General features: G+C 50.2%; 1 protein-coding gene and 1 long non-coding RNA gene across 3 annotated transcripts in view; one reads left to right on the forward strand and one right to left on the reverse strand.

Annotated features, from left to right (window-relative positions):
- Positions 1-16,520, forward strand: part of sv2ca (synaptic vesicle glycoprotein 2Ca) — a 315,141-nt gene that overhangs the window by 104,473 nt on the left and 194,148 nt on the right. The gene's annotated exons all lie outside the window — the stretch shown is intronic.
- The window catches only part of LOC119970610, a 39,526-nt gene that overhangs the window by 4,250 nt on the left and 18,756 nt on the right, over positions 1-16,520 (reverse strand). The window contains exon 2 of the long non-coding RNA XR_005461650.1: positions 224-306. This is a non-coding gene — a long non-coding RNA (uncharacterized LOC119970610). The remainder of the gene's footprint in view (positions 1-223; positions 307-16,520) is intronic.

Consider the following 16,520-nt stretch of genomic DNA (forward strand, 5'->3'; position numbering starts at 1 on the left):
TATGAGTTTGGACAAGGGACTCTGCCCCATGGTACCAAATCACATTAGCCTTGCTCTGGGCAGAGTTAAACATGATTTCCATCTCCTATTCCTGGATATTCTATTTGACCTTAGATTGAAAGAGACAGTTTAAAAGGTAACTATCTTATAATGGCTCACATTTATAACACTATATATATATATATATATATATGTTATTACGATCCCAGATCCCATGTTATACCTGGATGGGAAGATCGAGGAATGGAACAAAAGATCGTAACTTCTATTTTTCTCGTAAAACGTAGTGAAACAGAGTCAACAGGACTGCAAATTAGTTTTAACAACAAGAAAAAAAACATTAAAATTGGATCATGATATAATATGCTTTTACACCCCCCTTAGCTTAGCAATTACACACAGGATTAACAGCAAATACATTTTAATCTACAATGGTCTCATTAACACAAAGTCTCTTTTAAGCTTACAAGATGACTGGCCAAATACACTCTCCACTCTGAACCCATGAATGGTTGTGGATGTCTCCTCAGAATCCCTCCAGATGATAAGCAGCATGCTGGCCCAGTGATTAGCATTGCTGCTTCATAGTGCCAAGGACCCGGGTTCGATTCCAGCTTTTGGGTGACTGTCTGTGTGGAGTGTGTATGTTCTCACCGTGTCTGCATGCGTTTCCTCCGGGTGCTCCGGTTTCTTCCCACAATCCAAAGATGTGCAGGTTAGGTAGATTGGCCATTCTAAATTGTGCCTTAGTGTTCAAAGATGTGCAGGTTAGGTGGGGTTACAGGGGTAGAGGAGGGACGTGAGCATAGGTAGGGTGCTCTTTCAGAGGGTTGATGCAGACCTGATGGGCTGAATGGCCTCCTTCTGCTCGGTATGGATTGTCACTTAAAAAAATTAGAATACCCAATTCATTTTTTTCCAATTAAAGGGCAATTTAACGTGGCCAATGCACCTACCCTGTATATCTTTGGGTTGTGGAGGTGAAACCCACACAAACATGGGGAGAATGTGCAAACTCCAGCATGATAGCACAGTGGTTAACACAGTTGCTTCACCTGAACAGTGGCCCAGGGCCGGGATCGAACCTGGGACTTCGCCGCCATGAGGCAGTAGTACCCACTGCGCCACCATGGTGCCTATGATATGAATTGTCACAAGAGAATTTCAAAACTCCATTCCCAAAAACATGATTTATAATGCTTTCCCTTGGCCGTTTGCATCCAAAATCCAGTCCAGGTTTTAGAAATTACACTTTTAAAGGAAGCTTCTGCTCCACGTTTAACAGTGAATCCAGTCCAGGATATTTCATCAATCCCTTTCGGATTTCCTTGTCTTGACTGCTGTGCAAACAGCTCACAATTGCTTTAACTCTTGATTCCATCAGGTGTTTCAATTACCATTTTAAGTATGGCTATTGCAATTGTCTCCTTAACTCAGAACATTTTGTTTATTCTTCCGAACAATAGCTTGGTCTCTGTTCATTTAACTCCAGTTGTCGTAAACACTCTTTCTGTTCCAAATCCCTGATTACCTGTACTGTAACTTGTACTTTTGGAAGCCTGCCTCTTTGCAGCTCCTATCCTGCCCAGTCTTTCTTCTGGCAGAGTTGAGAGATATGAACTCTCCAAGATGCAGTCTCCAATTGCCAACAAATTAGTTAAATTAAAACTTTAAAACTTCTTATATCTTACAAGGCCCCAGTTGCGAAGCAACATCAAATAACTCTGCTGGCCTATTTATTTACTATTTAGCCCTCTCTAAGCAAAATAGAAACACAATTGGAACTTAACCAACTCAACACATACAAACACCTTTGTCCAGCATGAATCTAACTATGGGCGAGATTCTCTGGCCTCCTCGCAGCATGTTTCATTGGGGGGAACATGTAGACCGATAGCTCCTTAATGGACAGGTGCCGACGGTATACACGTGCCCAGATTTGGTGCCTCCTTTGCATCTTCTTGGCTTATTGGACACGTGACACTTGAGCCCCACTAGCTGGCCCCTGATCTCCTTGGGCTGGCTCCTCTTGTGCAGGGTCGTGACCCTGGCACTCTCTCTGCCATGGATCTGCGACAGCAGCAGTGGCCACGTGGATAACGCGCCATAGCTGACTGTAGTCCACAACCATGGGCTGTATTCACCGTTTTGGAGGATAAACGCCAACACCGGTGTGGGAACTGTGGCATTTTACAACCTGAGACCGGTGAGGGACTGGCAGCCACGCTGAGTAAAGCTCTCGACTCCCACGATATAAACTCCTGGAGAATGGCCGGGTCCATGGCCACGCATGCGCATGGCGACGACCTGCAGTGCTATAAAACATGGTGACAATTAGTGTTTGCGATCGGCTCTGTGGCCCCTGTCTTGTTTCTCCCAGTGAGGTCTACTGTGGGGCTCCTCACTGGGTGGGTTTTGTGCTATCCCACCAGGAGGGTGGCAGTTGGTTGTGTGGTGGAGATGTTCATACTGTGCAGCCATTCATCTTCATGCTAAGACTCTGGCATGTCCAACAGATGGGGTGAGTGAGGGAAGTGTGATTTTGCTGGGACCTTCGCTGCAGTGTTACGTGGATCCTGGACTAACAGGTTGTGACGGGAAGCAGGTCGGGTATCCCAGCTGGGGGTGGTATGGATGGGATCAGGGGTGTAGTGGACAGGCAGGGCTTGGAGACATCTCCTGATCTTCAGGGGTGGGCTAGCTGATAGTGCCACAGGTGAGGCTTTTACTCTGTGAGGGACTGTGTGCCATGGGAGGTTCTGACAGCCGCAGTGCATGTGCTCTTTGTTTGGGGTGCCTGCTCCCTCTGCTGTGATGCACTTCTCAGGAGTGCACAGAGGTGTGCCAACACCTGGTGGGCCGGCGATTGAACATGGCCATGCCCATTCCCTTGATGATACTGCTGGGGATGGGGTTTCCAGAGGGGCGGGCTAGTTGGCAGCAGCACTTCCTGCATCCTCTCGGCAGTCAGCAGTCTCAACAGCCAGGAGCCTGTAAGTTGTAGGTGCAAGTTGTGGGGGTGGGTACTAATGAATTTATACAGCAGTGGGGGTCTCAGTCAAAGGAACACCCCAAATCCATGCACTTGCCATTAAGTCACCATCAAGTCGTTCTTCGCTCATCCCTGAGGTCCAGGCATACATCCACCAGCAAACCTGAAAAGGTTGGAAAAGTTTCCTACCTACTTGCTCCCACTCAATGGCCATGCCGTCTGGGTGATGCCCGTAAATGCTTGCACCAATTTTCACCCGCGTGACTCCTAGCTCGGAGGGTTGGAGCATCGCAGAGGATGGAGCATTGGATTTCCAGCCCTTCAATGGCATTTAAATCCATGCAATTTGCGGTTTTGCGTGGGGCCACCGGTGCGGGGCATGTAGTTGACTGTTCCTGCCGGTGAGGGACCGGAGCATCGGAACGGGATCGGCGCCCAATGCCAATCCTGTTTTTAGGCTAATGCTCGATTCTCCACCGAATCGGGAAACCCGCTGCTGGTGACGGGCAGCGGAGTGTTCAGCCCGCCTTGATTTCCTTGTGATCACGATGCAACAAAATTGTTCATTTACTCTTCTTGGTTTTCCTCAGCATGTACCTGTATTGTCTTGGCCTCATTGTGTAGTAAAATTAAGGCCACGTATCAGGGTCTGGCCATGTATTAAGCGGCAGACTTTATCAAGTTTCAAACTCCAAGCCAAGACAACCAGAATTTTCAGATCAAGCCAGGTCTTTCGTGATACGTTGGACATAAATCACTAAATCCTGGGATGAGTGATTCAGCTTGTTTAATGCATCACGTCTTTACATTCCACACTGAATGATTTTGCAGTGCCATACTATTACATTTGTGTTCCAAATCTAATTATTGATTCGCCTTTTTTTTTGTTTGAATTTTAAAAAAGACAAGATTATCAATGTGTTCAAATTACCTGGGCAGCTCTATGATGTGGAAATACTTACCTGCTTTACTCTGTGTGTTGGAGGTCATGGTCACACTCATTTAAGAGGTGGCTGAGCATTTTCAAAGATAAAGGGAGTGAAAACGTGAATAAATCAGAAGCTGGTCCCTCGCTGACAAATATAATTTAGCTTTCTGTGAAAGCATCGGTGCATGAAATCAGGAAGAAACTGCACGTTGCAGCTGAATGGCCACATCTTTCCCAAGGGGTCTTTTCACAGCCTCTCATTGACATGAAGAAATTGAGCTGCACACAAAAAAAAATTAGACTTTTCCCCTCTAAATCACCAAATATATATTGAGCCTTGAGGCAAAAAAAATCAAAAGGCAACCAATCTGGAATTGAAAAGGACAAAGGATTAAATACGGTTGTGTTTAAATTTAATGTTTAGAATTTAAACGAGGTGGTTTGAACTGTTCCATGACAAATGGCTCCATTACCTCTCGACTTGACTATTCCAATGCACACCTGGTCGATCTCTCAAATTATACCATATGAGGTCAATTGGAGGTCATTTAAAACTCTGCTGTCCAAACTTGTACCAAATCCCATCCACCCGTCAACCTAACGCTCAATTACCTAAAATGGCTCCTGGTTAAACAAAGCCTCCATGTAAAAATTTGCGTCCTTGGACGGGATTTTCCATGCAACCAGCCACTAGCTTTGGCCAGCATCAGGGTCTTCTGGTCCCGCCATTGTCAACGGGCTTTCCTGTTGAATGCACCCCTCGCCACCAGGAAACCCATAGAGGGGTCCCACCGGCGCGAACGGTCATAATGTTCCAGCCCCAATTGTTTTCAAATCCCTTCATGGCCTCATCCTCCTTATCCCTGTACTCTGCTCCATTCCCACAAATCACTGGGATATCAGCACTCCTCTACCCCTGGCCTCTTGAGCTTCCCAAATTATAATTGCTTCAGCATTGGCAGCCTTGACCTCAGCTGCCAAGGCCCTTAGCTCCCAATCTTTCTCCCTAAAATTCTCTGACTCTCTTTTACACCACTCCTTTACCTCTTTGAGCAAACTTTAGGAAGCATGGTGGTAATGTCACTGGACCAGGAATTCAGACAACCAGGTTAATTCTCTGAGGGCGTGGGTTCAAATCCTACCACAGCAGCTGGTGGAATTTAAATTCAATTAATAAAATCTGGAATTGAAAGCTAGTAAAAGTAACCAGAACTATCAGCAACTTGTAATCCCCCCCCCCCCCCCCAAACTGGTTCACCAATGCCCTTGAGGGAAGGAAATCTGTCTCCCCTACCTGATCTGGCTTCCATGTGACTCCAGTCTCTCAACTGCCCTCTGAAATGGCCGAGTAAAGAACTCAGTTCAAGGGCAATTAGGGATGGGCAATAAATGCTGGCTTTATAGGTGACACCCATATTCCATGATAGAATAAAAGAAGGATGTTGCCTAATGCACCCTGTATCTCTGTCAAGTTTTGCTTCATAATGCTTCTGTGAAATGTGTTGGAACGTTTTATTATGGTAAAGGCAGAATATAAATGCCAGTTGTTGTTGTTTTTCTTGGTCATACATCAAATGTCAGCTGGAGTTAAACATAGGAGACAATACATTGCTTTGCAAAAGGGCGCATCTTCCCTTACAATTGTAAATCACAGCTCCTTTCTGCCATCATTGCCCAAGTGCCAAGTGGATAATCATGGTCTCCCAAGCTTTCCGATCACAGGAACAGTAGACGATCTCGATGCTTGAGTTCTGGCTGACAGGTCTTTAATATAGAACAGTACAGCACAGAACAGGCCCTTCGGCCCTCGATGTTGTGCCGAGCATTGTCCGAAAGCAAGATCAAGCTATCCCACTCCCTGTCATACTGGTGTGCTCCATGTGCCTATCCAATAACCGCTTGAAAGTTCCTAAAGTGTCCGACTCCACTATCACAGCAGGCAGTCCATTCCACACCCTAACCACTCTCTGAGTAAAGAACCTACCTCGGACATCCCTCCTATATCTCCCACCCTGAATCTTATAGCTGTGCCCCCTTGAAACAGCTACATTCACCCGAGGAAATAGTCTCTGAACATCCACTCTATCTATCCCCCTCATCATCTTATAAACCTCTATTAAGTCGCCTCTCATCCTCCTCCGCTCCAAAGAGAAAAGCCCTAATTCCCTCAACCTTTCCTCATAAGACCTATCCTCCAAACCAGGCAGCATCCTGGTAAATCTCCTTTGCACCCTTTCCAATGCTTCCACATCCTTCCTATAATGAGGTGACCAGAACTGCACACAATACTCCAAATGTGGTCTCACCAGGGTCATATATAGTTGCAGCATAATGGCGTGGCTCTTAAACTCAAGCCCCCGTTAATAAATGCTAACACACTATAAGCCTTCTTCACGGCTCTATCCACTTGAGTGGCAACCTTCAGAGATATGTGGACATGAAGCCCAAGATCTCTCTGTTCCTCCACATTCCTCAGAACCCTGCCGTTGACCCTGTAATCCGCATTCAAATGTTTTCTACCAAAATGAATCACCTCGCACTTATCAGGGTTAAACTCCATCTGCCATTTTTCGGCCCAGCTCTGCATCCTATCAATGTCTCTTTGCAGCCTACAGCAGCCCTCTACCTCATCCACTACTCCACCAATCTTGGTGTCATCAGCAAATTTACTGACTCACCCTTCAGCCCCCTCCTCCAAGTCATTGATAAAAATCACAAATAGCAAAGGACCCAGCATTGATCCCTGCGGTACACCACTGGTAACTGGTCTCCAGTCTGAAAATTTTCCATCCACCACCACCCTCTGTCTTCTATGTGATAGCCAGTTACTTATCCAATTGGCCAAATTTCCCTCTATCCCATACCTCCTTACTTTCTTCATGAGCCGACCATGGAGAACCTTATCAAAAGCCTTACTAAAATCCATGTATACGACATCAACTGCTCTACCTTAATCTACGCACTTAGTTACCTCCTCAAAGAATTCAATCAAATTTGTGAGGCAAGACTTACCCTTCACGAATCCGTGATGGCTATCCCGGATTAAGCTGCATCTTTCCAAATGGTCATAAATCCTATTCTTCAGGACCTTTTCCATTAACTTACCGACCACCGAAGTAAGACTAATTGGCCTATAATTACCAGGGTCATTCCTATTCCCTTTCTTGAGCAGAGGAACACTATTCCCCACTCTCCTGTCCTCTTGCACTATCCCCGTGGATGGTGAGGACCCAAAGATCAAAGCCAAAGGCTCTGCAATCTCATCCCTTGCCTCCCAAAGAATCCTTGGATATATCCCATCTGGCCCAGGGGACTTGTCGACCCTCAGTTTTTTCAAAATTGCTAATACATCCTTCCTCAGATGATCTACCTCCTCCAGCCTACCCACATGTATCACACTCTCATCCTCAAAAACATGGCTCCTCTCCTTGGTGAATACTGAAGAAAAATATTCATTCAACACCTCTCCTATCTCCTCTGACTCCATGCACAAGTTCCCACTACTGTCCTTGACTGGCCCTAACCTCACCCTGGTCATTCTTTTATTTCTCACATAAGAGTAAAAAGCCTTGGGGTTTTCCTTGATCCGACCCGCCAAGGACTTCTCATGCCCCCTCCTAGCTCTCCTGAGCCCTTTTTTTTTAAGCTCATTCCTTGCTACCTTGTAACCCTCAAGTGACCCAACTGAACCTTGTTTTCTCATCCTTACATACTCTTACTTTTTCCTCTTGACAAGACATTCAACCTCTTTTGTGAACCATGGTTCCCTCACACGACCATTTCCTCCCTGCCTGACAGAGACATACCTATCAAGGACAAGCAGTATTTGTTCCTTAAACAAGCTCCACTTTTCATTTGTGCCTTTCGCTAACAGTTTCTGTCCCCATCTTATGCTCCCTAATTCTTGCCTAATCACATCATAATTACCCGTCCCCCAATTATAAACCTTGCCCTGCTGTATGGCCCGATCCCTCTCCATTGAAATAGTGCAAGACTCCGAATTGTGGTCACTATCTCCCACAAACAAATCTAACACTTGGCCCGGTTCATTACCCAGTACCAAATCTAATGTGGCCCCCCCTCTTGTCGGCCTATCCACATATTGTGTCAGGAAACCCTCCTACACACACTGTACAAAAACTGTCCCATCCGAACAGTTCGACCTATAGAGGTTCCAATCAGTATTTGGAAAGTTAAAGTCACCAATGACAACTACCCTGAGACCTCCACACCTATCCATAATCTGTTTTGCAATTTCTTCCTCCACATCTCTGTTACTATTTGGGGGCCTATAGAAAACTCTTAACAATGTGACCGCTCCTTTCCTATTTCTAACTTCGGCCCATATTACCTCAGTAGGCAGATCCCCTTCGAACTGCCTTACTGCAGCCGTTAAACTATCCTTGATTAACAATGCTACTCCTCCACCTCTCTTACCTCCTTCCCTACTCTTACTGAAACATCTATACCCCGGAACTTCCAACAACCATTCCTGTCCCTGTTCTAACCATGTCTCTGTAATGGCCACAACATCATAGTCCCAAGTACCAACCCACCCTCCAAGTTCCGGATGCTCCTTGCATTGAAGTAGACACACTTCAACCCACCTTTCTGTTTGCTGGCACACTCCTGCAACCTTGATACCCTCCTCAGTATCTCACTACTCTCAACACTGGCTTCTGGACAACAGCTCGTTTTCCCATACCCCTGATAAATTAGTTTAAACCCCCCAAAGAGCCATAGTAAATTTCCCTGCCAGGATGTTGGTGCCCCTCTGGTTCAGGTGCAAACCTGTACAGGTCCCACCTTCCCCATAATGTGCTCCAATTATCCACCCTCCCTCCTACACCATCCCTGCAGCCACGTGTTTACCTGCACTCTCCCTGTTCCTCACCTCGCTAGCACGTGGCATCGGCAACAAACCAGAGATGACAACATGGTTTGTCCTGGCTCTCAGCTTCCACCCTAGCTCCCTAAATTCCTGTTTTAAATCCCCGCCCCTTCTCTTACCTATGTCTTTGGTACCAATGTGTACCACGACTTGTGACTGTACCCCTCCCCCTTAAGGATTCTGAAAACATGGTCTGAGAGGTCACGGACCCTGGCACCCGGGAGGCAATATACCATCCGTGAGTCTCTTTTGCTGCCACAGAACCGTCTATCTGTCCCTCTAACTACTGAGTCCTGAATAATTATTGCTCTCCTGCTCTCCCTCCTTCCCTTCTGAGCCACAGGAATGGACTCAATGCTGGAGATCCATTCACCGTGGCTTATCCCGGTAGGTCGTCCCCCTCAACAGTATCCAAAGCGGTATACTTGTTACTGAGGGAACGACCACAGAGGATCCCTGCACTGACTGCTTCCTCCCAGCCCCTCTCACCATCACCCATCTATCTTGATTCTTCGGAGTAACTACATCCCTGAAGCTACTATCTATGACCAATTCTGCCTCCCGAATGATCTGAAGTTCATCCAGCTCCAGCTCCAGTTCCCTAACGCGGTTTCTGAGGAGCTGGAGATGGGTGCACTTCCCACAGGTGAAATCAGCAGGGACACTGACGGCGTCCGTCACCTCAAACATTCTGCAGGAGGAACATTGCACTGCCTTCCCTGCCATCCCCTCTAGATAAAAAAAGAAAAAGAAAGAAAGAACGAGGAAGAAATATTGTCCTTCCTTCGTTGTCAGCCGCTTGGGACTTTGTAATTGTGAGAGCAATCCAATCCTTCTGCAGCGATAACAGGTCCAAAGAACTTCATTTTATTTGTCTTGTTTTGATATTATTTGAGGAGCTCTCTTATTGTTTCAACCTCATTCAAAACCTCCTCATTAGTTCTTTTCTTTACCCAGCTTAACCTCAGGATTCTTCTCAACCCCACATTTCAAAGCTGTAAATTTTATTTCTTTCCTCTTTTCCAACTCCCCAGGCTTCACATCCACAATTCATTGCTGACCAGACATAAAGGGCGGGATTCTCCAGTTTACCATCCGCGTGTTGCTTGGTGACACGCTGTTCGCTGATGGCAGGGTTCTCTCTTCCCGTTGCTTGTCAATGGGATTTCCCCATTGAAGCCATTCCATGCCACCGGGGAACCCTAGGGATGGGGGTGCACTGCCAGTGAGGAAAGGGAATCCCAACTGACTGGAGAACTCCGGCCAGCATTTTAATACACCGATTCATGTTTCAAGGATAAAGCTGATGATTTGTTGGGCATTTCTTAATTTTGTTGAAACACTTTTGGCTTGTCAAATCATTTTTCTGGATTTCTGTGTTGCTTTTGATATCAAATGTTACTGTGGTTCCTTGATACTTGATTGGTTGACAGTTTCTAACTTGCGTCCATTTACTGTGATGCTGCATTTTATAATAATGTCCTTTATATTTTTCATCACCATAGTGTACATTTTCATGCAGGTGAATGTAAACCCTGATCCAGAAGTACGGAGTTGTCAACATAACGATGTTTCTCTCCAGACGTCAGAAACAGTCTGGAGAGAAAATGCAGCCTTATCTCAACCCTCTTTTGATCGTTTCCCAACCATCCAGTTTGTTTTCCTCTTTGATCGTCACTACTGATGCACTATGAACTACGACGAGACGAGAGGGGAGTGTAATCGAGGCTTTATTAAGCAGAGATGTGTAGCCTCCTGAATCTGCTGCCGAAATGGCTGCAGCCCGGTGAGCACACACATTTATACTCTGCCTACTGGGCGGAGCCAGCAGGCAGAGATTAACCCCCGTACCTGCAGTACAGGACCCTTACCGTATTACATCTCGTATGTGATATATACAACAGTAGTGACTACCACATTCACCCCTGTTAAAAAAGAGTCCAGCGGGGGTGGTGGAAAAAATAGTTATATGCATTTTAAGGTTAACATTTTGGGGAAAGTTCACAAATTCAGCCGATCGGGTGCCTTGATCCCCCGTTGTGAGTGCCGCAGTCCCGGTGGTGATGCAGGCATCGGCTTGGTCGCCGGTGACTCCGGGAGCGTGTAGTCCTCATCTTCATCCCCGGGTGGGACCAAGGGGAGGACGGATCACCCTGGAGCGGGGGCTGTGGTGAGGTGCGCTGGGGGGAGGAAGTGTGGCGCCAGGGCGGGGGCGGGGTTGGGGAACCAGCTGGTGCCAGGTCCCTGAGGGAGTCTGTGTCTTGGCGGTCATCGGGGTACGCCACGTTGGTGTGCTGCGGGTTTGCATGGAGTAGCTGTACCCTCTCGACCAATGGGGGGTTATTGGAATTTTTTACAGAAAATATAAAACATAATGACAAACAATGAAATGCAACAAAATAACCCATAATAACTGTAACACCCCCCTAGACCGTATCGATGCATGTATCACATCTCCCCACCCCCCCAACCCCAATGAACAACAAAAGAACTTAAAAATAAATTAAAATTAAATAAACAAACAAACATAGTCATTGTCCGCCCCCCCCCCCCCCCTTTTCCCTCCCCCTTACCCCCCTCCCCCCCCGGGTTGCTGCTGCCACTGTCCCTGTACCCTATCGTTGAGCCAGAAAGTCGAGAAAAGGTTGCCACCGCCTAAAGAACCCTTGTACCGACCCTCTCAGGGCGAATTTGACCTTCTCTAGCTTAATGAATCCCGCCATGTCATTGATCCAGGTCTCCACGCTTGGGGGCCTCGCATCCTTCCATTGTAGCAAGATCCTTCGCCGGGCTACTAGGGACGCAAAGGCCAGCACACCGGCCTCTTTCGCCTCCTGCACTCCCGGCTCCACCCCAACCCCAAAAATCACGAGTCCCCATCCTGGCTTGACCCTGGATCCCACCACCCTCGACACCGTCCTCGCCACCCCCTTCCAGAACTCCTCCAGTGCCGGGCATGCCCAGAACATATGGGCATGGTTCGCTGGACTCCCCGAGCACCCGACACACCTGTCTTCTCCCCCAAAGAACCTACTCATCCTCGTCCCAGTCATGTGGGCCCGGTGCAGCACCTTGAATTGGATGAGGCTAAGCCGTGCACACGAGGAGGAAGAATTAACCCTCTCCAGAGCATCAGCCCATGTCCCGTCTTCGATCTGTTCCCCCAGTTCCCCCTCCCACTTAGCTTTCAGCTCCTCTACTGCCGCCTCCTCCGCCTCCTGCATCACCTTGTAGATATCAGATATCTTCCCCTCTCCGACCCAGACCCCCGAAAGCACCCTGTCGATCACCCCCCTCGCGGAAAGCGAAGGGAATCCCTCCACCTGCCGCCTAGCAAATGCCTTTACCTGCAGATACCTGAACATGTTCCCCAGGGGGAGCCCAAATTTCTCCTCCAACTCCCCCAGGCTCGCAAACCTCCCATCAATAAACAGGTCCCTCAGCTGTCTGATGCCCGCTCTATGCCAACCCTGAAATCCCCCATCAATGTTCCCCGGGACGAACCTATGGTTCCCCCTTAACGGAGCCTCCATCGAGCCCCCCACTTCTCCCCTATGTCGCCTCCACTGCCCCCAAATCTTGAGGGTAGCCGCCACCACCGGACTCGTGGTATACCTCGTAGGAGGGAGCGGCCACGGCGCCGTTACCAGGGCCCCCAGGCTTGTATCTCCACAGGACGCCCTCTCCATCCGTTTCCATGCTGCCCCCTCCCCCTTCATTACCCACTTGCGCACCATCGACACATTGGCCGCCCAATAATACCCCGAGGGATTGGGTAACGCCAGCCCCCCCCATCTCTACCCCGCTCCCAGAAGACCCTCTTCACCCTCGGGGTCCCATGCGCCCAAACAAAGCTCATGATGCTGCTAGTCACCCTTCTAAAAAAGGCCCTAAGGATAAAGATGGGCAAACACTGAAAAAGGAACAAGAACCTTGGGAGAACCGTCATTTTGACGGACTGCACTCTACCCGCCAACGATAGCGGCACCATGTCCCACCTTTTAAATTCCTCCTCCATCTGCTCCACCAGCCTGGTAAAATTAAGCTTATGGAGAGTCCCCCAACTCCTGGCCACCTGCACCCCCAGGTATCTGAAACTCTTCACTGCCCTCTTAAATGGGAGTCTCCCAATTCCCTCCTCCTGATCACTCGGGTGTACTACAAGTACCTCACTCTTGCCTAAATTTAACTTAAAGCCCGAGAAGCCCCCAAATTCCGCTAACAGCTCCATCACCCCCGGCATTCCCCCTTCTGGATCCGCCACATACAACAGCAGGTTGTCCGCATACAGCGATACACGATGTTCCTCCCCACCCCGCACCAGACCCCTCCATCTCCCTGACTCCCTCAACGCCATAGCCAAAGGTTCAATCGCCAATGCAAAGAGCAAGGGGGACAGGGGGCACCCCTGCCTGGTCCCACGGTAGAGCCTAAAGTACTCCGATCTCCTTCCATTGGTAACTACACTTGCCATCGGAGCCGCGTAGAGCAGCCTCACCCATTTGATGAATCCCTCCCCGAATCCAAACCACTCCAGCACCTCCCACAGGTACCCCCACTCAACTCTATCAAACGCTTTCTCCGCATCCAGCGCCACCACTATCTCCGCCTCCCCCTCCACTGCCGGCATCATAATAACATTTAGCAGTCTCCGCACATTCGTGTTGAGCTGCCGTCCCTTGACAAATCCTGTCTGATCCTCGTGTATCACCCCTGGCACACAGTCCTCTATCCTGGTGGCCAGGATCTTCGCCAGCAACTTAGCATCAACATTGAGGAGCGAGATAGGCCTGTATGATCCACACTGCAAGGGGTCCTTATCCCGCTTCAGGATCAGAGAGATCAGTGCCTGCGACATCGTCGGGGGCAAAGCCCCCCCCCCTCCCATGCCTCATTGAAGGCTCGCACCAACAGGGGGCCCACCAGATCCGCATACTTTTTATAAAATTCCACCGGGAACCCGTCCGGCCCCGGCGCCTTACCTGACTGCATTTGTCCAATCCCCCGCTCCTCTTGAACCCTTGGGAAACATAGCCTGTTCATGAAGCTCTCCATCCCCCCTCTCCCCATCGGAGGTTCTGACCGGTACAGTTCCTCTTGGAAGTCCCTAAAGACCCCATTTACTTCTGTCCCCTTCTGCACTACATTCCCACCCCTATCCGTCACTCCACCAATTTCCCTAGCCGCATCTCGCCTGCGGAGCTGATGCGCCAACATCCTGCTCACCTTCTCCCCATACTCATATACCGCACCCTGCGACCTCCTCCACTGTGTCTCCGCCTTTCTGGTGGTCAACAAGTCAAATTTGGCCTGCAAACTACGCCGTTCCCCCAGCAACCCCTCCTCCGGTGCCTCCGCGTATCTCCTGTCCACATCCAGGAGCTCCCCCACCAGTCTCTCCCTCTCCTTCCTCTCCCGCCTTTCCCTATGGGCCCGGATGGAGATCAGCTTCCCCCGGATCACTGCTTTCAGAGCCTCCCAAACCATCCCCACCCGGACCTCCCCCGTGTCGTTGGTATCAAGATACCCCTCAATACTTCCCCGGACCCTCCTACACACCTCCTCATCAGCCAGCATCCCCACATCCAGGCGCCAGAGCGGGCGCTGGTCCCGCGCCTCCCCCATCTCCAGATCAACCCAGTGCGGAGCATGGTCTGAAATCGCTATGGCCGAATACTCTGCATCCTGCACCTTCGGGATCAATCCCCTGCTCAGGACGAAAAAAATCTATTCGGGAATAGACCCTATGGACATGGGAGAAAAAGGAATACTCCCGCGCTCTCGGCCTCCCAAACCTCCAGGGATCCACCCCTCCCATCTGGTTCGTAAACCCCCTCAGCACTTTGGCCGCCGCCGGTCTCCTACCCGTCCTTGAACTGGACCGGTCCAGCGGGGGATCCAGCACCGTGTTAAAGTCTCCCCCCATGATCAGGCCCCCTGCCTCTAGGTCCGGAATGCGGCCCAACAAGCGCCTCATGAAGCCGGCATCATCCCAATTCGGGGCATATACATTAACCAGCATCACCTTCTCTCCCTGCAGCCTACCCTTCACCATAATATATCTGCCCTCCTTGTCCGACACCACCTCAGCCGCCTCGAACGCCACCCTCTTCCCCACCAGAATCGCCACCCCCCCCGGTTCTTCGCGTCCAATCCTGAGTGAAAAACCTGCCCCACCCACCCCTTGCTCAGACGAACCTGGTCCGCCACCTTCAAGTGGGTCTCCTGGAGCATAGCCACGTCTGCCTTCAGCCCCTTCAGATGAGAAAATACCCTAGTTTTCTTAACCGGCCCATTCAGCCCCGTCACGTTCCAGGTAATCAGCCGGATCAGAGGGCAACCTGCCCCTCTCCCAGCCGGCTAGCCATAGCTTATCGACTGCTCGCCCCAGGCCAGCTCGCCCCGCCTGACCCGTTCCCCATGGCGATAACGCCTCTCCTCTACCCCCCCGGCCCACACCAGCTCTTTCCTGGCCATTCCAGTAGCAACCCGGTATCATCCCCCCCCCGGCTAGGACCCCTCCTAGCCGCGACGCACCCTCCATGGTACTTCCGTGAGTCAGCTGACTTCTGCTGACCCAGCAGCTCCCGCCAAAACCCATCTCCTCCCGGCATGGGGTCATCCTCCTCTTACCACACCTCCTTAGCACCGCTTCAGCGCGGGAAAGAAAACCAGTGAAGGCCACGCCCCCACCTCCAGCTCCGCCCCCCCCCGCCCCGCAGCGCGGACAACCAGAGGAAAGCCCGCGCTTTCACACTGCCACACCCCACCCTTCTGACGCAGCTCCTCAAAATCCAGTTTCACCCCAACCCCCATCCCGTACAGAAGAGAACATATAAAGCACATACCCCCAACGTTCCCCACATACCCCACACCCATACCCAACAGACAAACCCACCCGGAAACAGAGCAAAAAGAAAACCAGCATAAAAATAACACCTGTCAAAATTGAAGAACAGCAACAGCGAAAACAGCAACGGCCATAGTGTGTCCCCAGACCCTAGTTCGTGTCCAGCTTCTCCGCCTGTACAAAGGCCCACGCCTCCTCCGGGGACTCAAAGTAGTGGTGCCGGTCCTTATATGTCACCCACAGACGCGCAGGCTGCAGCATTCCAAATCTGACCTGCTTGGCATGCAGCACCGCCTTCGTCCGGTTGAACCCGGCCCGCCGCTTTGCCGCCTCCGCACTCCAGTCCTGGTAGATTCGCACCACCAAATTCTCCCACTTGCTGCTCCTCTCTTTCTTGGCCCATCGCAGCATACACTCCCGGTCACTAAATCGGTGGAACCGCACCAGCACCGCCCGCGGGGGTTCATTTGCCTTAGGCCTCCTGGCCAGCACTCTGTGAGCTCCCTCGAGCTTCAGGGGCAAATGGAAGGACCCCGCTCCCATCAACGAGCTCAACATCGTGGTCACGTACGACGGGAGATCCAACTCCTCCAGCCCCTCCGCCAGACCCAGGATCCTCAAATTCTTTCGCCTCGTGCGAACGTCCAGCTCCTCCAAGCAGTCTTGCCACTTTTTGTGAAGTGCCTCGTGCAACTCCACTTTCCCCACGAGGACCACGGCCTCCTCCTCCTGCTCAGCGGCCTGCCGCTGCAACTCCCGAATAGACATCTCCTGTGCCTCCTGTGTCCCAAGCAGCTTGTTTGTAGTTGCATTCAGGGAGTCCAGCAACTCAGCCTTCAGCTCCGCAAAACAGCGCAGA

Source organism: Scyliorhinus canicula, chromosome 8 (assembly GCF_902713615.1).
Source record: "Scyliorhinus canicula chromosome 8, sScyCan1.1, whole genome shotgun sequence".
Lineage (NCBI taxonomy): Eukaryota > Metazoa > Chordata > Chondrichthyes > Carcharhiniformes > Scyliorhinidae > Scyliorhinus > Scyliorhinus canicula.